Source organism: Aquarana catesbeiana, linkage group LG08 (assembly GCF_042186555.1).
Source record: "Aquarana catesbeiana isolate 2022-GZ linkage group LG08, ASM4218655v1, whole genome shotgun sequence".
Classification (NCBI taxonomy): Eukaryota; Metazoa; Chordata; class Amphibia; order Anura; family Ranidae; genus Aquarana; species Aquarana catesbeiana.
In genome coordinates, this window is record NC_133331.1 from 4,731,278 (window position 1) to 4,744,023 (window position 12,746).

The 12,746-nt window shown below is 45.1% G+C and overlaps 1 long non-coding RNA gene across 2 annotated transcripts; it reads left to right on the forward strand.

Annotated features, from left to right (window-relative positions):
* The first annotated feature begins 1,938 nt into the window (after positions 1 to 1,938).
* On the forward strand, positions 1,939 to 12,436 carry LOC141105557 (uncharacterized). 2 transcript variants are annotated; one of them, XR_012235602.1, is made up of 6 exons: positions 1,939 to 2,505; positions 5,808 to 6,351; positions 8,119 to 8,210; positions 8,751 to 8,913; positions 9,828 to 10,000; positions 11,722 to 12,436. It is a non-coding gene; the product is annotated as an uncharacterized lncRNA (long non-coding RNA). The 2 variants fall into 2 exon arrangements; XR_012235601.1 differs by having other exon boundaries at positions 9,828 to 12,436.
* Positions 12,437 to 12,746: the final 310 nt, after the last annotated feature.

A 12,746-nucleotide genomic window follows, 5' to 3' on the forward strand; every position in this document is an offset into this window, starting at 1 on the left:
GGAATTTATGCCGTCTTTTTTGGACTCTGCTTCAACTTCCCCATTGGGGGACCGGCGGGTGCCTCAGGACATTGTTGAGCTGATTCCACTGATTAAGCACATGGAGCTCCGGCATGCTTACAACCATCCGCATGCTGATACGGATTTGGGACACCCGCCTAAACCAGCGAACTGCGTGAATCATTACTACCACCTGCACTATTTTGAGACCTCAGCAAGGAGATGCCTTCAGGCCCAATTCACACCTATGCAGGTTGCAGTTTGCATTTTTCAATACATGTGTAGCACCCTGGAGTTTAGGCAGGGAGCTCCTCACAAATTTACTTGCCAGGAGTAATTATCCTGGTTGATTGTTAGAGGTCTATTGATTTCTCCCTAAATTTGGCCTTGTTGCACTTTTTTTCTTCTACCACTAGGTGGCCGGGTACTTGGTGGTACTAGATACGAGAAGGACAACCCAAGGTCAGGTTATGGGTATGTGGGGTATCTCAGCCAATGGGCAGGGGTTTTCTTAAATCCCTTGGTCTGCTGGGAGAACCTATATATTCGGCTGATGTCAGGTGATCTGTGTTCTGTGCCACCTGGATGGCTGTCTGGGTGGACGTGTGTCTGTATTTCCCGGGCTACTAAGCATGAGATTGGGCCTATCCCGTGCACATCTGGCTTCTAGACTGTCTGAGGGCCTATCCAGAAGCAAGAGAGCAGCGTAGGGTTGGCATTGCGGCTTGCAGTCCAACCAGAAGTGATGGTTCTGTCGGCTGGAGAACCTGTCGTGGTCGGAGGTAGAGGGGAAGCTGTCGACACAAAGGGACCAATCGCCTTATTACCATGGACCACAGTGAGAAACTGAAGCAAGTACCGGAGCAGAATTCTCACCAACCAGGGACGGCGAAGACTCAGGAAACTTCAGTGGGTATCAAGCCAGGAACCCAACCAGCGGAGGTGATGCTTGCAGAGCAGCCTTGTGTGTCAAGCCAGGGACCGAGCAGGCCAGTGGAGTGAAGCTTGAGAGGTATCAGGAGTGCCAAGCTAGGGACCCAGCAGAGAGGCGGGTGGGCACTGATAGGTGGCCCTGGTGGGCACTGATATGTGGCACTGATGAGCCCTGATAGGCAGCACTGATGGGCACTGTTAGGTGGCACCAGTGGGCACTGATAGGCAGCACTGGTGGGCACTGATAGGTGGCAAGGATAGGCGGTACTGATAGGCATTGATGAGTGGCACTGATGGGCAACAAGGATGGGCATTGATCGACAGCAGTGATAGGCATTGATGGGCAGCACTGATAGCCAGCAATGACTGGCATCGCTAATGGGCACTGGTTGGTGGCACTTGTGGGCAGTGGTGGACACTGATTGCTGCCACTGGTGGGCACTGTTTGTGGCACTGGTGGGCAATGGTGGTCACTGATTGGTGACACTGTTGCCGCTATATTGTAATCAGTGCCCTGATTACATGCCTAGATGTCCCCTGGGAGACGATCGGCTCTCCTCGCCACACAGTCTGTCAGTATATTTCGCTGTATAAATGTCACTGGTCCCAAAAAAGTGTCAAAAGTGTCCGATCTGTCCGCCGCAATGTCGCACCCCCTGATAAAAAAATCGCAGATCGCCCCCATTACTAGTAAAAAAGAAAAAATAATAAAAATGACATAAATCTATCCCCTTTTTTTGTAGGCGCTATAACTTTTGCACAAACCAATCAATATACGCTTTTTGCGATTTTTTTTTTTTTTTTACCAAAAATATGTAGAAGAATACATATCATCCTAAACTGAGAAAAAAAATTGCTTTTTTAAAAAAAAAAATTGGGGGTATTTATTATAGCAAAAACAACAAAATATTGTGTTTTTTTTTTTTTTTTTTTGCAAAATTGGCACTCTTTCTTTTTTGTGTATAGCACAAAAAAATAAAAACCGCAGAGGTGACCAAATACCACCAAAAGAAAGTTCTATTTGTGGGGGGGGGGACATACATTTTGTTTGGGTACAACGTCGCACGACCGCGCAATTGTCAGTTAAAGCGACGCAGTGCCGAATCGCAAAGAAAAAATGGCCTGGTCAGGAAGGGGGCAAATCCTTTCCGGGGCTGAAGTGGTTAAGTGTATTCGTTTCCCCCCTGAAAATTAGCATTTGGTAAATGGCTGTGCAAATAATGTTTGACATTAAAAGCAATTGCACCAGCCACCATTTTATTCTGAGGGGGGGGGGGGGGCTCTGCTTTCGGTAAATATATATCGTTTTGGGGTTCTAAACAATTTTCCAGCAAAAAAAAAAAATTGCTGATTTTATGTACGGAAGAAAAAAAAAAAGAAGAAAATTAAAAAAAAAAAAAAAAAATTGTCCTGGTAGACAAGCAGTTAAGAAAAGCTTCTTGTCTACATAGCTTTCCATAAATGTGCAGGAAGGAAGTCTTGTATAAAGGATTCATCTGGCTTAATATCTCACAGCCAGTCTGAAATATTGGAGGAAGGAGAGAGGACTCCATCGGCTGCAGACCGGTAGAGGTGAGACCTGATAATAATGAAGTCATACTGGGGGGGGGGTTTGGGAGATCTTCATTCTTGGGGGGTGGGGGGGGGGACACAACAAACTGGCTTCTTCATGGTGAGGGACATGGTAAGTCTACCACATAAAGTGTGCCATGAATGATAGTGATTGGTTGGCATAGGAGAAAGTGGGTGTTCCTTAAAGTGACACTAAACTCCCAGCTTTTATAAAATAGATACAATATGTCTAAATGTAAGTAGAATGTACCTTCCATCTCTCTCTCTTCCTTTTGTATCATCTCTCAAATGCAAGTTTTTTTTTCTACTGTTTTCAGATTTTGCTTACCAAGGTGGGGCTACGTTCCTCCATGCCCACCTTGTGTATGTGAATGTAGCGCACCCCCCGCACCCCCCCATAAGAGGCACGTTTCCCTTAGGGCACACACAGCCAGGCAAACAGCATTTCCTTCTCTCAGTCCGTGTCAGAAACCATGAAATCAGACCCCGAGACAGAAGTACAGTTAAATCACACTTGTTTAATAATAAAAGTAAAAAGAAACAAACGTAGTCAAAACACAGCCAAAGTTCGGTAGCCGGAACGGATAGTCAGCCAAGCCAGAAATCTTCCACACGGCCCTACACGTTTCGGGACTCTGTAAGTTGTCCCTTCATCAGGGGTAATTTGTGGAGAAGAATCACACTATTGGGTTGGAAAAAAGTATATCAAAGGTTTGTTGCATAAATATAAATCATAATTGCTCAACATTAAGAACCCCATTCGGAAATACAAATACACAATGAGAACACATACCCAGACAAATCACAAATGGAGCCTCACTGCCCAAGCTGCAGCAGCGGCCGCGTCCTGCGAACCCCCAGGATGAAAAGAGAAAACTGGGTTGCCTTTAAAATCCCATATTCGCTGTTGGGGGTATTTTTTATTCTGATATAGGAGATGGTCAGAGATTGCAGACATGATACAAGAGATGGTCAGAGACTGCAGACATAGTATAGGAGATGATCAGAGACTGCAGACATAATACAGGAGATGATCAGAGACTGCAGACATAGTACAGGAGATGATCAGAGACTGCAGACATAGTACAGGAGATGATCAGAGACTGCAGACATAGTACAGGAGATGATCAGAGACTGCAGACATAGTACAGGAGATGATCAGAGACTGCAGACATAGTACAGGAGATGATCAGAGACTGCAGACATAATACAGGAGATGGTCAGAGACTGCAGACATAGTACAGGAGATGATCAGAGACTGCAGACATAGTACAGGAGATGATCAGAGACTGCAGACATAGTACAGGAGATGATCAGAGACTGCAGACATAGTACAGGAGATGATCAGAGACTGCAGACATAATACAGGAGATGGTCAGAGACTGCAGACATAGTACAGGAGATGATCAGAGACTGCAGACATAGTACAGGAGATGGTCAGAGACTGCAGACATAGTACAGGAGATGAACAGAGACTGCAGACATAATACAGGAGATGATCAGAGACTGCAGACATAGTACAGGAGATGATCAGAGACTGCAGACATAATACAGGAGATGATCAGAGACTGCAGACATAGTACAGGAGATGATCAGAGACTGCAGACATAGAACAGGAGGTGGTCAGAGGATGCAGACAGGATACAGGATATAGCAAGACAGAGCTTGTATACAATGATTTTGTACAATCTCATCACTGTCATTTTTGTTTGGTAACTGTTGCCTGTGCCTGTCTGTGGCCATCACATAGATAACAGCCACAGTGACCAGTGCTTTTCTTAGGATTTTGGACCATCTTATATATTATTACAATAATTTTCATATCCATGAATTATGTATTCCCTCATATATATTTACTCTCTATTTACTCATATATCATTTGGTCACGTTAGTGAGAGTTTATTATTTTATCATTGAACATTTCATATGTTTATCCACCATCATTATTCATTTTTTTTATTTATACACAGATAGTATTTAGTGATAAGTGTAATAAACTCTCACTAACGTGACCAAATGATATATGAGTAAATAGAGAGTAAATATATATGAGGGAATACATAATTTATGGAAATGAAAATGATTGTAATAATGTATAAGATGGTCCAAAATCCTAAGAAAAGCACTGGTCACTGTTATCTATGTGATGGCCACAGACAGGCACAGACAACAGTTACCAAACAAAATTGACAGTGATGAGATTGTGCAAAATAAATAATTATTAAATATGACTCATATTTTATTCACTAAATGAAGACACTTTATTAATTATTTGGTAGAACGGCAAGCACTGTTTGCACATTAGGTAAGGTTGTGTGCACGTTTTCATATTTTCTCACCGGGGGCTGCAGCCAGGGCAGGGGGTGCTCAGTGCTGGCCAGTGGCACTGGTCAGGGCCTTGTGTGTCTGTCCAGGGGGTGAGTCTGACAGGCCAGGTCTGCTCTGTCCATCTCACTCGCGGATGGTGCCGCCGGTGCCGCTGCCAGCCCCTCGCCGGCTCCACTGAACTGTCCACTCCGAGGCTCCTCCTTCAGCCCGGTCGGCTCCTAGCATTCGGCTTGCGGTATGAAATCATTCAGCGGGCATTGGCGGGTCAGGCAGTGTGGACTCAGGATCGGATTGTCTCGGGGATTTACGGAAACTGCGCGCGCATGCGCAGTTCTCCCCCGGTCCAATCACAGCCATTTTTACTGGCAGTGTTCGGCTTCTACGGGCATTTACGGCATGAAAAAAAGCACCTGTTTTTACGGGCTGCCCGTAAATCTACGGGCGGTTGGCAACACTGCTCCCACTGTTATTCTAGAACCTTCCATAATGCAGGGGAAAGCAATAGGCCTGTGTGACGGCTAAAACAATTAACCCCTGCTCCATTGATTACAGAGGAGTCAAACTAAGATAACCTAGCAACCTACACTAACTAGGAGGATGCTACAGAAATGTAGCCACCCTTTCCTGCTCCCCCCGAAATGGACACTTCTACCTGCAGACACATTCATCCTATGGGAGTTGTAGCACACGTAGAGCGAAGCATGTGGCCAGAAATAATGGTGCTGCTCGCTCTACAGTAGTAGCTGGGAGGAGCATCAGTGGAGGATAGGGAGCATGCACAGGACAAAATAGAAGCCTGAGAATAAAAAAAAAACAGGATATACTTGATATTTTAAAACATTTCATATAAAAAAAGTTGAGTTTTGTTTCTCTTTAAGGACATGGTTTATTGTGAGGCACCTTATCACATCCGTCAGCATTGACTTTCAGGGCGTTTCCTGGCATGACATTACCTATTTCTGCTTCTTCCCCAGAGAACACCTGTCTATATACACAGCGATCAGCTATAACAATATGACCACCCACCTACTATTGAGTAGGTCCCCATTTTCTGCCAAAACAGCCCTGACCCATTGAGGCATGAAGTCCACTAGACCTGTGAAGTTATGCTATGGTATCAATCAGTAGCAGTTCCTTTAGGTCCTATAAATTTGGAGGTGGGGCCTCCATGGATCAGACTTGCATCACACAGATGCTCAATTGGATTGAGATCTGGAGAATTTGGAGGCCAAGTCAAGGCCTCAAAATTGTTGTGTTCCACAAACCATTCTTGAACCATTTTTTTCAGTGTGGCAGGGTGCATTATCCTGCTGAAAGAGGCTACTGCCATCAGGGAATACTTCCCTGAGGGGGACTACTTTGTTACCAACAATGTTTGGGTAGGTGGTACCTCTCAAGTAATGTCAGCATGAATGGCAGGACCCAAGGTTTCCCAGAAGAACATAGCCCAAAGCATCACACTGCCTCTGCAGGCGTGTTTTCTTCCCATACTGCATCCTGGTGCCATCTCTTCCCTGAGTAAGTGATGCCCACCCACCCGGCCATCCACATTATGTAAAAGAAAATGTTATTCATCAGACCAGGCCACCTTCTTGCTCCGTGGTCCAGTTCTGATGCTCACATGCTTATTATAGGCACTTTTAGCTGCGGACACGGGTCAGCATGGGCACCCTGACTGGTCTGCAGCTACACAGCCCCATACACAACATAGTGTAATGCTCTGTGTGTTCGGACACCTTTTTATCAGAACCAGCATTCATTTTATTAGCAATTTGAGCTCTAGTAGCTCTTCCTTTGGATCGGACTACAACAGCCAGCCTTCCCTCCCCACCTCCATCAATGAGCCATCACCCCCCACCTCCATCAATGGCCTTTCCCCCCCAACTCCATCAATGAGCCTTCCCTCCCCACCTCCACCAATGAGCCTTCACCCCCCCACCAATGATCCTTCCCTCCCCACCTCCATCAATGATCATTCTCTCCCCCCACCTCCATCAACGATCCTTCCCTCCCCCCACCTCCATCAATGAGCCCCCCACCTCCATCAATAAGCCTGTCCTCCCCCACCTCCATCAATGAGCCTTCCCTCCCAACCTCCATCAATGAGCCTTCCCTCCCCACCTCCATCAATGAGCCTTCCCTCCCCACCTCCACCAATGAGCCTTCACCCCCCCACCTCCATCAATGATCCTTCCCTCCCCACCTCCATCAATGATCCTTCCCTCCCCCCACCTCCATCAACGATCCTTCCCTCCCCCCACCTCCATCAATGAGCCCTCCCACCTCCATCAATAAGCCTGTCCTCCCCCACCTACATCAATGAGCCTTCCCTCCCCACCTCCATCAATGAGCCTTCCCTCCCCACCTTCACCAATGAGCCTTCACCCCCCCACTTCCATCAATGATTTTCCCTCCCCACCTCCATCAATGAGCTTTACCTCCCTACCTCCATCAATGAGCCTTCCCTCCCCACCTTCACCAATGAGCCTTCACCCTCCCACCTCCATCAATGATCCTTCCCTCCCCACCTCCATCAATGATCCTTCCCTCCCCACCTCCATCAATGATCCTTCCCTCCCCCCACCTCCATCAACGATCCTTCCCTCCCCCCACCTCCATCAATGAGCCCCCCCACCTCCATCAATAAGCCTGTCCTCCCCCACCTCCATCAATGAGCCTTCCCTCCCCACCTCCATCAATGAGCCTTCCCTCCCCACCTTCACCAATGAGCCTTCACTCCCCACCTCCATCAATGATTTTACCTCCCCACCTCCATCAATGAGCCTTCCCTCCCAACCTCCATCAATGAGCCTTCCCTCCCCCCACCTTCATCAATGAGTCTCCCCCCACCTCCATCAATAAGCTTGCCCTCCCGCACCTCCATCAATGAGCCTTCCCTCCCCCACCTCCATCAATGAGCTTTCCCTCCCCACCTCCATCAAAGAGCCTTCCCTCCCCACCTCCATCAATGAGCCTTCACTCCCCACCTCCATCAATGATTTTCTCTCCTGATGTAATCGAATGATGTAATCAATGCAATATTATACAATCTAATATATCCTATATAACTATTGCATACTTGTATTAAATTGTCTATTAAATATAATAATCTATCAGAGCCTGATAAACACAATGATATAACAAACACCTCTGCTTAGTAAACAAGTTACATTCATTTCCCAAGAGAATAGGAAACTAACATAAAAGTATTAAAAGGTATTACAATGTTACAAACAGAACACAATACAAGAATATACTTATCACATCCTATCGGCTGGTCTCCAGGTGTAGTAAGAGAGAGCCGCATGCCGCATGGAATTTAGGCCCAAGCCAGCATTCAGAGCAAAGTCCCAAGATGGCAGAGAGACAACCTCATGGTAATGTTTTGCAGCAAGAAAGAGAAAGAACAATTGCCTGTGTGCTCCTTTCATTCAAACATACACGCCCACTCGTAGCCACCCCCATTTGCCTTCCATCCAATAGATATTGCCGAGAGGTTTTCCTTTAAATGTCTGCCCATTCTCCAGGATGCTGTATTGTCCACTAGGGGCAAAGTCTCTGTTAGCCCTGGGCCGTCTTAGCTAGCTCTTATTCTCTTTGAAGCCTGTAATCACACATATCACAGCAGGTGGGCTTGAGCTAAGCCATTGTTCCTCTGATTACAAAGCTTTGATGTGTTTCATTCCAACTGAGTCTACCTGGCTATGTCAACCAGGAAGTGAAATACCAGAAGTAAGATATTAAACCATGTTGCTATCCAACATAAGCCGCTTTGCGCCTAAAGGGCGCATACCACCTTCTTCAGACATGGCTTCTATTGAACAGTCCATAACTGTTTTCTCCCCAACATGTGTTTCCGAACCAGTACCTATAGAACAGTCCTTAACTGTCTCAATGTGTTGCGCTTCTCAACATAGGCCTCAGAACCAGCTCCTGTGGAACAGTCCATCACGGTCTTAACGCGCTTTTCTTCCCAACACGTGCCGCTTTGCCACTGAGTGACACACCACCATCATTCTTCAGCGACAGCTTCCATGTCACCATTCTGTATCTTCTCCTTCCCGATATCTTCATGAAGGGGTATAATATAGGCAAGAAGTGTCCATTCACTCACCATTCACCAGCACACACCCAGAGCAGCATCTTAACCAGCTTTCAGATATAGAGTCTCGAGGAGGGCCTTTCACACATATTACTAGCCTAAAATACACCTTTATCACACTATACCAGGAGATGAATGAACCCATCACCATAATATATACATATATGTGTCCCATCCAATTACGCATCCCACTCCCAACCTCCTATAACTCCTCAGTGTAGATACGGGCCGGGATTAAGCAGGTTCGCTCACAACGTCCTTCCCTATCGCAATTCTGGCACGTCCGTGGTATTTTAGGGTTCTGAACTGGCAGCAAAGCCTCCACCGTGTATGAAGAGACCTTACCGTCAGTTCGCCCCTCCACTTGCATAGATAAATGCGAGACCTTCCTATACAAATGTTGAGTCCAACAACACATACCAACTTGAACCAATGACGAAACTGCAGCAATAATGAGTAATACTACAACAGGATGTATCAAATAATGCAAAATACTGTTGGCCTTACTGGAATGTCCGAATATTACCTCCCACCAAGACCCTCCCACATCATTTTCTAGTTGATGTACTACCTCCTTTATTACATTCTGGTCATGGTAGATGGCTATAGTAGCATTAGCTCTCTCTTGCTGCAGCATCCTTATAAGGCTCTCATCTCTATCCCAATCTGTTAACCATTCCTGTATCTTCCTTTCCATACCAAGGTTCAGGGCTCTCAGATTAACAGCGCGGTTCTGGTTGACATCCACAGACAGATTGGCAATATGCAGTACCACATAATTCCATTCCTGTGTCTGGATTTCAGAGACAAGGGTACACCATGCTCCTCTAGCTATTGTCAGGTTCACAGAACATCCTAGTTCCATGACTAACTTTACGTTAGTATCCTTTAGGACAAAGAAACAAACTCTCCTATGTCCCAAGAACACAGAGTGAGGCATCTTCCCAATATTTCTCATCCACCACCGTGTATTGACCTTGGCATACTAAGGACGTCATGGTCATGCCTCCGACAGAGGGAAATATCAACCTGCCTCCAGTTCCCGTCCTCTCTGATCACATTTGGGTAAGTTAGCCTCAGATGCAACAAAGTAGAATCCCCAGTCAGCAAGCCCATTGATACCACCGAATACACAGACCGAGTCTGCGATTCCGTATATGGGATCAATGAGGAAGTATAACAATTCTCATAATCCAAATTAGTACAGCCCATCCAGGCATTCGACCACCAATTTGGACTAGTGTAAGAGATGTGCTTTGGTAAAATCTTACTGAGCTGTGATGCCAACTCATAAGGCCACTGTCCCCCATACAGGGACTGTACAATCAGCTTGATGTTGGTTGATGTTGGCACGCCAGAGCCCATGGCATATTTTTGCCCTGTGTCACCACCTTATCTACCAACCTCTCAAAATGGTAGATAAAATCTTGAGCTACTTTTACCTGGGTATTTATGTGATGTTGTTGAATATTATAAAGAATGTCATTAATCTCTCTCTGAGCAACAAAGCCCCGCTTCCTGTCTGAAGCTATAGCTGAGAGTTTGTTCCTCAGGAGATCGATGTCCACTCCATTAACGGCACCTATCCCAGCTCCTATTCCCCCCAATATAGTGCTGTATATATCCCTCCTCTTTCGGTTACTCCTCAGAAATAAGCGTCCTGCGTGGACCTCATTCTGCGTCCGCTCATCTCTGGGAGCAAGCCACTGATATACTGACCGCACTTGATTCAGTGTATACTCAGCACATATAGGGTAATAGGATTTTACCAACCATTGCGAGACATTGAAGTGCCATGTGGTGAAGACATACTGTACCCTGGTAGCCAGTGTTTGGGACGAGCTCAGATCTATTTGTAGTGGTTCTCTAACGGAGCATGCCCCCGTGTGTAGTCACTGGCATTACCTGTACAGGGTTTCAACCTCTCAGGTGAGACATCAACCAGGTGCATCTCCTGAACCCTTCCTGCCTTGGAAGGAATACGAACTTTAGCAGCTTGTTTAACCTGGACTCCTTGGTTCCAAGTCAGTCCTTTATTACAGGACCTCTTCCATCAGTTAAAAACACGATTTTATCTACCCGCTGTGGTCATCAATTGATCCTTCGGCTGGGGTTGCTTCTTGATCTAAATAGCTTAAATACTTGAGTTTCCATTCAATTCACTATCCCAGTTTTTTACAAGACCTGCATACAGTGCCTGATAGATGCTACTCTCCTGAAGAAGCCACGATGTGTGGTGAAACATGTTGAGAAATCAATCCTTCAGTTGCACTATTTAAAGATTGTTCCAGTACATTGCATGTAAACTCTTTTTACAACCATGTTTTTATTAATTTTTCAAAATAAAATGTGAACATTTTATATAAAAAATATTGTGTCACACTTAATGCACCTTTAAAATCCCAATTTTCCCTCTATTGAATGTTGTATATTGTGGGGATGTGGTGTCTATACTCATTTTGAATGTGAGGGAAGTATTTATTTTTTTCCTTTTACATCCATTGACTTTCCTCCTGAGAAGAGTAAGTGCTCATTTCCATCTGAAAGGCAATTAGTTAATGGGAAAAACAAAAAAACAAAACATCTGTACCTCATCACAACATTTGCAACTTCATTTGTAACTCTTGAATCCATTAATGCCTGACTATTGTTTATCTTATTTTTTCATTGTTTGCAAACAATTACTAATTAATGAGCTCATGGTACCATATGATAATCGATTATGCCTTTACAATAACCTAACCCCTGTTTTGCTAAATTTGCCCACTGTTGTTCTCACTTTGAAGGACCTGCAAACAAAACACAGACATTAGTATCCAAACCAGTTTTAACTTCTTCCAAGGTCTCTGGAAAAGGAACACAAAGACAGTGATTACACACAATTATCGTGACAATTGACTTTTTGAGTCCCCCAAGCCTTTTCCCATTAATTGTAATGCTAGGGGAACAACTGCCATATTTTATTTAAACATGAAGCTCACATCTAAACCTTATTCATAGGAAGGAAACATTGACCAGAAAATTCTTTGCATCCATGCAGCTCACTAAGTGCTGCTAACATTGTTTCCCCCAGTGCTACATTTGAATAACCATGCGGCTACCCCCATTTTGACTTTACGCAACTGTTCTACATATTGACGATTTTCAGTTTGTAGTCTCCGCATTTGGGTCTTAAAAGGGAAATGGGTTTGATTACTGTGGCCTCCATGCTTTGGGTTGCTACCCCATCGGGCAGTATACACTTCATAATGCCTTGGGGTCGTTTTCGGGTAGTGCAATCTTCTTTTGATATCATTATTCGCCGACCAACAATACTTAGCGATGTGACCCCCCCCCCCTTTTACACAAAAAACATTTGAGGGCTGGTCTCTCTATATAGGCCCTTCTTTGAGCATATGGCGTTGGAAACTCACATTGCTGGACATTATTACTACGATTACTATGCTTGGAATAAACAGACTTTACACTTTCATCGTCTGAGGAGTCATCAGAAGTTTCCATTGCTTCCTGAATCAATTTCAAGCGCCATTATCACACTTTTATTTAAATCTCCAAAATTGATTTCTGTCATAATAACATTACTTGCAGCAATAAGAGCATTTGGTTTTTCTGCATGTTGTTTCACATCTACCTTTGCTGAGCACTGAGCATGTGCGGAGAATACCTCCACCATTGCACACTCGGCTTTTGCATGTTTGGAGGATAACTCCATTATGGCTGCCTGTGCACCCTGGAATTCCTCCCTAAGCAGTGTGATATATTAGCCTCCCCTCCCAACCTCCATCAATGAGCCTTCCCTCCCCACCTCCAT